Genomic DNA, 11,190 nt, shown 5'->3' with positions numbered 1-11,190 from the left:
TACTTTGTTTAATGAGACTATAAGGGGGGTTGCTATTCTAAAACAAAGAACACTTCAATTAGACATAATGAAAACTGCCACAGATAATAGAGGTAGATGGGCAATAGCACAGATTCAAGGTGCTAAAGCTAAATTAGTATTATGTGTGGTATACGGCCCAAATATTGATAAGCCTAAAATTTATGAAGATCTAAGTTTAGAACTACTAGAATGGGAAGGGGAAACTATTATTGCTGGAGACTTTAATTGTCAGAAAACTACAAGGGGGTGGCTCTAATCAGTATGGCTGAGCCAATATATATAACAACAAGAAGGGGATGCCAGTACTGATACAAATAACCATTTAGCAATTTTAGACACTCAACCTGAAGCAAAATTCGAGGCTTGGAGCTGATTAGTAGCTTTTATTATTTTGCTTAATGTTATCAAAAGACAGTTAATTCAAAAATAAACGATATTACATGCTAGGTACAAAAAAGTGTGGGGAGGAAAGGTCTATCATTATATCAGGCATATCACACGCATACAACATCCAATCATTCAGGGACAATGGAAAGCATGAAAACTCATGTATTACAGTGAACAGTATTTACAGTGAACAGACGAACACAAAGATGCTAGAACAGGCCACAGTCTGCAAAGTATTCTGAAGAGTTTGGTTTTGAAATTATTTACATAAACTGTACATTCCTAACGAGGGTTCAAGTAATCACAATTTTTGATAGAATCGAACAACAGAATGAACAAGGTAATGTACAACTAAGGGTGATAAGCAGCAAAACAATTCGAATAAACTCGTCACCCAGGCAGACTTAAAGGTGGTGAAGGGCCTACGCGTTTCGAATCCTACAGATGTACGAGGATTCTCATCAGGGCCTTTGATTCTAGAGAAAGGAAAAAAGAAATTGTAAGATCGAGGATTTTTCTACATGTGCATTAAGTGGATCAACATCAGAATCCAAACTCAGTCCACACCCTCTCCTACACAGCTTACCAAGACAAGGTGTAAATACATCCAAATATGATTTTTCACAGCATCATGGCTGGGGAGGGGGGGGCTTTTTGTACCTGAAATGTCCGAAGCAGACATAAATTACATAACGGACTTAAATACAAGTGGCAGAGAGATGGCAAAACTGGGACAAAAGCTCTTAAAGTTACCTGCTGCGGTATACACGGGTGATGCTTTACCAGGGACGAGATCGCTTGGAAAGGCAGAAGGAACCCCTGAAGGGTAGTGAACATACAAGACTTTAGGGTGGGTTTGTTACAACTGTTGCACAACCAAGTCGTCAAGAGGTTGCAATTCGCCTTACCTAATTTTCTAAAATCTATATTTTAAGTCGCTGTCGCTGTATTTTTAAGTCGCTGTTGCCATATTTAAAAACGCTGTAACCATAGGGGTGGAAGTGGAGTTCAGTCTGAGATCAGAAGCGTTGAATACCCAGTTCAGCAATTTGAATTAGCCAGCACTAGAGGTTAAAAAACCTATGAAAAAAAGCCAACAAGGCGCTTATCAGTATGGTTAAAAGTGGAGTCAGCCGTTAGTTGCGTGCAGGTAGAAGAGTGCTCAGCGGCTTACCGTGTTTTGATTACGGCTGGCGTGGTCCGCTAAACGCGGCTAGTTACTTTCGAAAAGTTCCACGATCCTGCAGTGATATAATATGACAAAATGTCAGCAGGCTGTTGGTACCAGATTACAAAGTACGGTTTTTTGGAAAAACAGTGAGAAGAATTTACCGTCAGCGCTGCAATGCACTCTGCAGGGGAGTGATTAATTACTGCGAAAAAAGCAGAAGTTTCGAGATTAGTTCCGCGACCTTAAGCTAAAGTTAGCTGCTAACGCAGAGTAAGCAGTACAGAAATACTCACTTTCAAAGGTTTAAGCAGGGGGCCTTGGCGACAGCGAACGCGAGCAAAACAGTTGCACTCAGGCGGGGGCGCCTAGGCTGACTGAGCTGCCAGAGAGACGCCCTTATATACAGGTCATTAATAGGACCACACCCACCAGGTGTACTGGCCGGTTAAGAAAACAGGGGGCAGGAATGAAAACCAGGACCGGAGTGGCTAGTCCATAGTCACTTGTAAAGCTTTAAGGTGTACACGGATTCAGCAAACATAAAGGAGCAGGACAGGAAAGTCTAAAGCTTGAATATCTCACTTAATTCATTCAAGCCTGACACTGCAGTGTCGAATTTCACTATTAAAAGGGCTTCCCGTTTTGACAAGGCAAGGTTATGATCGCCACCTCGCGGATTTTTTTCCACTTTGGAAATTACAGTCCACTTCAGGTCACTTACAGTATGTTGCATACGCGTCCAGTGGAGCACCAGGGGTGCATTTTCAACCTGCTTTTTGATTCTTGATTTGTGCTGCGAGATCCTTTGCCGGATCTCTTGGTTGGTTTTGCCTATGTACAGTAGGCGGCACGGGCATATGATACCGTAGACAACAAACTTGCTCTTGCAGTTACTGAACGATTCATGTTTCCAAAAAATTCCGTTGTGCTGAAACAATGAGCCCTCAATCGAGGATTCACAACAGAGGCATGTGCCACACTTGTGATGTCCAAGAATGGGGGGCATCCCCATCATTTGGCGCAACGTAGCAGGTTTAGATATTGGCATTGCGGCCCGAACTACTATTGGCCCGTGCCGCCTACTGTACATAGGCAAAACCAACCAAGAGATCCGGCAAAGGATCTCGCAGCACAAATCAAGAATCAAAAAGCAGGTTGAAAATGCACCCCTGGTGCTCCACTGGACGCGTATGCAACATACTGTAAGTGACCTGAAGTGGACTGTAATTTCCAAAGTGGAAAAAAATCCGCGAGGTGGCGATCATAACCTTGCCTTGTCAAAACGGGAAGCCCTTTTAATAGTGAAATTCGACACTGCGGTGTCAGGCTTGAATGAATTAAGTGAGATATTCAAGCTTTAGACTTTCCTGTCCTGCTCCTTTATGTTTGCTGAATCCGTGTACACCTTAAAGCTTTACAAGTGACTATGGACTAGCCACTCCGGTCCTGGTTTTCATTCCTGCCCCCTGTTTTCTTAACCGGCCAGTACACCTGGTGGGTGTGGTCCTATTAATGACCTGTATATAAGGGCGTCTCTCTGGCAGCTCAGTCAGCCTAGGCGCCCCCGCCTGAGTGCAACTGTTTTGCTCGCGTTCGCTGTCGCCAAGGCCCCCTGCTTAAACCTTTGAAAGTGAGTATTTCTGTACTGCTTACTCTGCGTTAGCAGCTAACTTTAGCTTAAGGTCGCGGAACTAATCTCGAAACTTCTGCTTTTTTCGCAGTAATTAATCACTCCCCTGCAGAGTGCATTGCAGCGCTGACGGTAAATTCTTCTCACTGTTTTTCCAAAAAAACGTACTTTGTAATCTGGTACCAACAGCCTGCTGACATTTTGTCATATTATATCACTGCAGGATCGTGGAACTTTTCGAAAGTAACTAGCCGCGTTTAGCGGACCACGCCAGCCGTAATCAAAACACGGTAAGCCGCTGAGCACTCTTCTACCTGCACGCAACTAACGGCTGACTCCACTTTTAACCATACTGATAAGCGCCTTGTTGGCTTTTTTTCATAGGTTTTTTAACCTCTAGTGCTGGCTAATTCAAATTGCTGAACTGGGTATTCAACGCTTCTGATCTCAGACTGAACTCCACTTCCACCCCTATGGTTACAGCGTTTTTAAATATGGCAACAGCGACTTAAAAATACAGCGACAGCGACTTAAAATATAGATTTTAGAAAATTAGGTAAGGCGAATTGCAACCTCTTGACGACTTGGTTGTGCAACAGTTGTAACAAACCCACCCTAAAGTCTTGTATGTTCACTACCCTTCAGGGATTCCTTCTGCCTTTCCAAGCGATCTCGTCCCTGGTAAAGCATCACCCGTGTATACCGCAGCAGGTAACTTTAAGAGCTTTTGTCCCAGTTTTGCCATCTCTCTGCCACTTGTATTTAAGTCCGTTATGTAATTTATGTCTGCTTCGGACATTTCAGGTACAAAAAGCCCCCCCCTCCCCAGCCATGATGCTGTGAAAAATCATATTTGGATGTATTTACACCTTGTCTTGGTAAGCTGTGTAGGAGAGGGTGTGGACTGAGTTTGGATTCTGATGTTGATCCACTTAATGCACATGTAGAAAAATCCTCGATCTTACAATTTCTTTTTTCCTTTCTCTAGAATCAAAGGCCCTGATGAGAATCCTCGTACATCTGTAGGATTCGAAACGCGTAGGCCCTTCACCACCTTTAAGTCTGCCTGGGTGACAAGTTTATTCGAATTGTTTTGCTGCTTATCACCCTTAGTTGTACATTACCTTGTTCATTCTGTTGTTCGATTCTATCAAAAATTGTGATTACTTGAACCCTCGTTAGGAATGTACAGTTTATGTAAATAATTTCAAAACCAAACTCTTCAGAATACTTTGCAGACTGTGGCCTGTTCTAGCATCTTTGTGTTCGTCTGTTCACTGTAAATACTGTTCACTGTAATACATGAGTTTTCATGCTTTCCATTGTCCCTGAATGATTGGATGTTGTATGCGTGTGATATGCCTGATATAATGATAGACCTTTCCTCCCCACACTTTTTTGTACCTAGCATGTAATATCGTTTATTTTTGAATTAACTGTCTTTTGATAACATTAAGCAAAATAATAAAAGCTACTAATCAGCTCCAAGCCTCGAATTTTGCTTCAGGTTGAGTGTCTAAAATTGCTAAATGGTTATTTGTATCAGTACTGGCATCCCCTTCTTGTTGTTATATATATTGGCTCAGCCATACTGATTAGAGCCACCCCCTTGTAGTTTTCTGGTGTTAATAGCGGGCGCTGGCCCGCGAGGCTTTATGGTTCATTGATTTGAAGTCAGGATAGACCTTTGGCTATCCGTATTTATCACATTAGTAGAGAAATTGTGTTTCATGTACATGCTATTTTTTCAACCTTCCCCTTCTTTAGGTCTTTAAATCTTTTTTCTTTTTCACTGTTTTTGCAGAGTAATGGCAGAAAAAGACACCTTTGCCTACACGGAGGATCACATCAGAAACTTCCTCAGTGACCCGCCTGTCTTCTCCTCAGTTACCTTAAGCGAAACAGCCACAACATCCAACAAATCGGATAAATTAATCCGTCTTAAGAAGAAGCAGATAAGGACTGACCTTCATGGTCACTTCTTGTTGCAACACCTCCGGGAAGGCACCATTCCTGCCGGTTTGCAAATTAAAAACATACCTGTAATTTTTACAGAAGATCCGATATTCAAGAAAGGCTTCTCTATGATAGAAACCAAATGCAGTAGAGATTTGATGGTGTTAACAGTAGAGACAGCTGCTCGTATATCAAAAGAAGAATTGGCTGAAATCTCCAAATTAGAGGCAGATATAAGTATTAACCCTACCATAGCTGATGCTAAGGCTCTCTTGGACAAAGTCAACAAAGAAGTCCAAGAGTTTAAAGATTATACGATAACTCAAAAATCAAACCAATTTGAGAAGGACAAAAAGGGTTTTTCATTAGATAACATATATCCCTACTTACAGGCCGACTTTTATTCCAAGGTAGAATCGAGACGTTTCCTTCAAGGAAACCAAGGAAGATCACGTAAGCAGTTTATTTCCTTCAGTGATACTTCATCATCAGGAACGGACAGTGATTCCACCAGTAATTACAACCGTCCAAATAGGAACCGTAACTGGAACGCCAACCAACAACAATCAAATCAAACTTCTAACCCTCATTTTTTAGGGAGAGGTCAGTCTCTACCCAGGGGTCGAGTGAGAATCAACACCCCTTGGGAAATGAAAACCAGATGACAACATTACAAAAATTAGATATGTCGCCTATTTTCAATTTATCAAAGAGAGTGTTAACAGCTGATGAGGAAAACGTGTTGGCTAAAGGCCTATCATTTGTCCCTTCCAAAAAAACTGACTTCGTTAAAATGAAGTCAGAATTCATTGAATTCTGCAGGAAATTAAGACTTACTTTGTTCTTTAAAGATACCCCTAATAACCAGTCTATGGAGGTAACTGGCCTTAGGAATAAATCCTCCTTCTGTCCTCCTGCAAGCAAAGTCCCTAAAAACCTTCTGACATTTGAAAAGAGCGTATTGTCAGCGATATCAGCTATGGAAAAAGAAAGGAAATACGTTAAATTTAACACCTCTAAGGCACAGATGACAGCTCTGAACAACCTTAAAAATGACAGTACAGTCATAATAAAACAGGCCGACAAAGGCGGAGCGATCGTAGTATGGGATATTAATGACTACACCACCGAAGTCACGAGACAGCTGGCAGATAGCAGCTGTTACCGTAAAATAAAGAAAGACCCCACCTCTGAACTTCAAAACCAACTTTTTTCCATCATACAAGAAGGCTTCGATCTTGGCTTTGTCGGACCCAAAGAGCTTGAATACCTTAAAAATTTACATCCCAAAGTGCCGTTGTTTTACGTATTGCCTAAGGTTCATAAGGATCCACACCATCCCCCCGGCAGACCCATCGTCGCCGGATGTGGTTCGTTATTAGAACCGGCAGCCAAATATGTAGACTGTTTCTTGAAAGAATTTATGACCAGTGTGAAGTCCTACCTCCAGGACACAACTGATTTCATCAACAAACTCGAAAACATTGAGTTTCGCGAAGACAGAGACAGACTAGTTACGCTGGACGTAACTGCTCTATACACCCAGATCCCTCAAGATGAGGCGATAGCAGTCCTGACACACTACCTGGATTCCCGACCAAGACCTGTGCAGGTGCCCACTAAATTTATTGTTGACTTGGCGGCATTCGCCTTAAAGAAGAACTATTTCTGCTTTAATGGCGATTACTACTACCAGACAAAGGGAGTAGCCATGGGCTGCCCCTTTGCGCCTGAGTTGGCGGTATTATTTATGGCAATGTATGAGGAGGCATATATTTACCACAACAACCCTTTCATTCAATACATCGGAGCGTGGCTCCGGTTTATTGATGATGTTTTCATGACGTGGACGGGTGATAGCAATACCCTTGACCAGTTCTACCAATGGTTGAATGATAGAACTGCTGATATAAAATTCAGCATTTCCAGCTCAACCACAAGGATTGCGTTTCTAGACGTGGAGGTCTTCCCTTCTGAAGGGAAACTGGCCACGACCCTATACAGCAAGCCCACGGATATAAACATATCGCTTATGTTTTCTAGTAACCATCCTAGGAACCTTAAAGAGAACCTCCCTTATGGGCAGTTCCTGCGAGTCCGTAGGAACTGCACATTTAAAGAGGACTTTCAAAAACACTCAGCGAAATTGACATCCAAATTATGCGAGAGAGGTTATCCTAAAAAACTCGTGAAGAGCTGTATGAGGAGAGCACAATGGACACCGCGTGAGACCACTCTAGAACGCAAGATCAAACCTGAATTAAAAAGACAGGTTTGTGTTACGACATACTGCCCCAATGCCAACCACCTGAAGAAAGTCATAAAACAAAACTGGCATCTAGTGAAAGACTTGGATAACAGCTTAGTAGACACCCCTTTATTTGCCTTCAAAAAGGAAAACAACATTGCGAACTATGTAGTTCGGGCCGCAATGCCAATATCTAAACCTGCTACGTTGCGCCAAATGATGGGGATGCCCCCCATTCTTGGACATCACAAGTGTGGCACATGCCTCTGTTGTGAATCCTCGATTGAGGGCTCATTGTTTCAGCACAACGGAATTTTTTGGAAACATGAATCGTTCAGTAACTGCAAGAGCAAGTTTGTTGTCTACGGTATCATATGCCCGTGCCGCCTACTGTACATAGGCAAAACCAACCAAGAGATCCGGCAAAGGATCTCGCAGCACAAATCAAGAATCAAAAAGCAGGTTGAAAATGCACCCCTGGTGCTCCACTGGACGCGTATGCAACATACTGTAAGTGACCTGAAGTGGACTGTAATTTCCAAAGTGGAAAAAAATCCGCGAGGTGGCGATCATAACCTTGCCTTGTCAAAACGGGAAGCCCTTTTAATAGTGAAATTCGACACTGCGGTGTCAGGCTGGAATGAATTAAGTGAGATATTCAAGCTTTAGACTTTCCTGTCCTGCTCCTTTATGTTTGCTGAATCCGTGTACACCTTAAAGCTTTACAAGTGACTATGGACTAGCCACTCCGGTCCTGGTTTTCATTCCTGCCCCCTGTTTTCTTAACCGGCCAGTACACCTGGTGGGTGTGGTCCTATTAATGACCTGTATATAAGGGCGTCTCTCTGGCAGCTCAGTCAGCCTAGGCGCCCCCGCCTGAGTGCAACTGTTTTGCTCGCGTTCGCTGTCGCCAAGGCCCCCTGCTTAAACCTTTGAAAGTGAGTATTTCTGTACTGCTTACTCTGCGTTAGCAGCTAACTTTAGCTTAAGGTCGCGGAACTAATCTCGAAACTTCTGCTTTTTTCGCAGTAATTAATCACTCCCCTGCAGAGTGCATTGCAGCGCTGACGGTAAATTCTTATCACTGTTTTTCCAAAAAACCGTACTTTGTAATCTGGTACCAACAGCCTGCTGACATTTTGTCATATTATATCACTGCAGGATCGTGGAACTTTTCGAAAGTAACTAGCCGCGTTTAGCGGACCACGCCAGCCGTAATCAAAACACGGTAAGCCGCTGAGCACTCTTCTACCTGCACGCAACTAACGGCTGACTCCACTTTTAACCATACTGATAAGCGCCTTGTTGGCTTTTTTTCATAGGTTTTTTAACCTCTAGTGCTGGCTAATTCAAATTGCTGAACTGGGTATTCAACGCTTCTGATCTCAGACTGAACTCCACTTCCACCCCTATGGTTACAGCATTTTTAAATATGGCAACAGCGACTTAAAAATACAGCGACAGCGACTTAAAATATAGATTTTAGAAAATTAGGTAAGGCGAATTGCAACCTCTTGACGACTTGGTTGTGCAACAGTTGTAACAAACCCACCCTAAAGTCTTGTATGTTCACTACCCTTCAGGGATTCCTTCTGCCTTTCCAAGCGATCTCGTCCCTGGTAAAGCATCACCCGTGTATACCGCAGCAGGTAACTTTAAGAGCTTTTGTCCCAGTTTTGCCATCTCTCTGCCACTTGTATTTAAGTCCGTTATGTAATTTATGTCTGCTTCGGACATTTCAGGTACAAAAAGCCCCCCCCTCCCCAGCCATGATGCTGTGAAAAATCATATTTGGATGTATTTACACCTTGTCTTGGTAAGCTGTGTAGGAGAGGGTGTGGACTGAGTTTGGATTCTGATGTTGATCCACTTAATGCACATGTAGAAAAATCCTCGATCTTACAATTTCTTTTTTCCTTTGTACATCTGTAGGATTCGAAACGCGTAGGCCCTTCACCACCTTTAAGTCTGCCTGGGTGACAAGTTTATTCGAATTGTTTTGCTGCTTATCACCCTTAGTTGTACATTACCTTGTTCATTCTGTTGTTCGATTCTATCAAAAATTGTGATTACTTGAACCCTCGTTAGGAATGTACAGTTTATGTAAATAATTTCAAAACCAAACTCTTCAGAATACTTTGCAGACTGTGGCCTGTTCTAGCATCTTTGTGTTCGTCTGTTCACTGTAAATACTGTTCACTGTAATACATGAGTTTTCATGCTTTCCATTGTCCCTGAATGATTGGATGTTGTATGCGTGTGATATGCCTGATATAATGATAGACCTTTCCTCCCCACACTTTTTTGTACCTAGCATGTAATATCGTTTATTTTTGAATTAACTGTCTTTTGATAACATTAAGCAAAATAATAAAAGCTACTAATCAGCTCCAAGCCTCGAATTTTGCTTCAGGTTGAGTGTCTAAAATTGCTAAATGGTTATTTGTATCAGTACTGGCATCCCCTTCTTGTTGTTATATATGGAGACTTTAATTGTGTCATGAATTATAAAATAGATTCTACGGGGCCAATGAATTATAAAAGAATGTACAAAGTAAGAGCTGCAATTTTAGAGCTTGCAAGACTAAACAATATTAGAGACTTATGGCGGTCCAAACATCCAAAGGTGCCAGGCTTTACTTATTACTCTGCCCCGCATAGATCATGTTCTAGGATTGATATGATATGGGCCTCTGAACGTATCCTAGAAAATTGCATGATTGAAATCTGTCCCAAAGTTACATCAGATCATAATCCTCTTCTTGTGGAAATTAATATTGAAGATCAAAATGTAAAATTACGAAAGTTCACTTTTCCTAGACACTTATTGGTTGACCCAACATTCACTTCATTAATTAAAAAACATATACAGGAATTTATTGTGCTAAATATTAACTCAGCTAGCATCAATACAGTATGGGACACTTGCAAGTGTAGTATCAGAGGGTGTGTCCAACAGTATGTATATAGGCTTAATGCAGAAAATCGCAGTAAGAATAAGGATATGACATCTAAATTATCTGATCTGGAAACACAACTGGCTGAAGCAACATCACAATCAAAAAATAATATTGATTCGATTAGAACACAATTAGCGGGACTACAAGCTGGACTTAGGAAAACGCTAAGGGAAAGATATGCAGTTAAATTACATAAATATACATTAGATCAATACGAAGGCGGTGACTGCATCGGAAAAATATTAGCCTTTAAAACTGCAGATAGGAAAGCGAAAACTAGAATAAAGGAAATAATTGGATCAGATTCAGTGTTATATGGGCAAGAGGATCAAATTTTAAATCAATTTGTTAAATTCTACCAACATTTATATACCCCAGAGGAGATGCCGAGTAAAATAGAGATTGAAAAATATCTTGATCAACACTTAGGCACATCGCGAGTACTAAACCATGAAATAATTCAACAACTAAATTCAAGTATTACCACTGAGGAGATTAAATTGGCTATCGATCATCTACCATTAGGTAAGGCGGTCGGGGAAGATTGTATACCAGGAGAATTTTATAAACTTTGTTATCAAGAGTTGGCTCCATTACTACAAAAAGTCATTAATTCTATTATTGTTTCTAAACAAGCACCTTCCTCATGGAAACTCGCTAAAATTATATTTTTTTTGAAAAAGGGGAAACCAGAAAAAGAGTGTGGTTCGTATCGGCCCATATCTCTACTTAATTCCGATGTGAACATTTTTGCTAAAATCCTAGCTAATCGGCTAGCGCCCCATATGCCGGACATTGTTAATCCCCAACAGCATGG

Source organism: Lissotriton vulgaris, unplaced genomic scaffold, assembly GCF_964263255.1.
Source record: "Lissotriton vulgaris unplaced genomic scaffold, aLisVul1.2 SCAFFOLD_845, whole genome shotgun sequence".
Lineage (NCBI taxonomy): Eukaryota > Metazoa > Chordata > Amphibia > Caudata > Salamandridae > Lissotriton > Lissotriton vulgaris.
Note: the sequence above shows the minus strand (reverse complement) of the source record.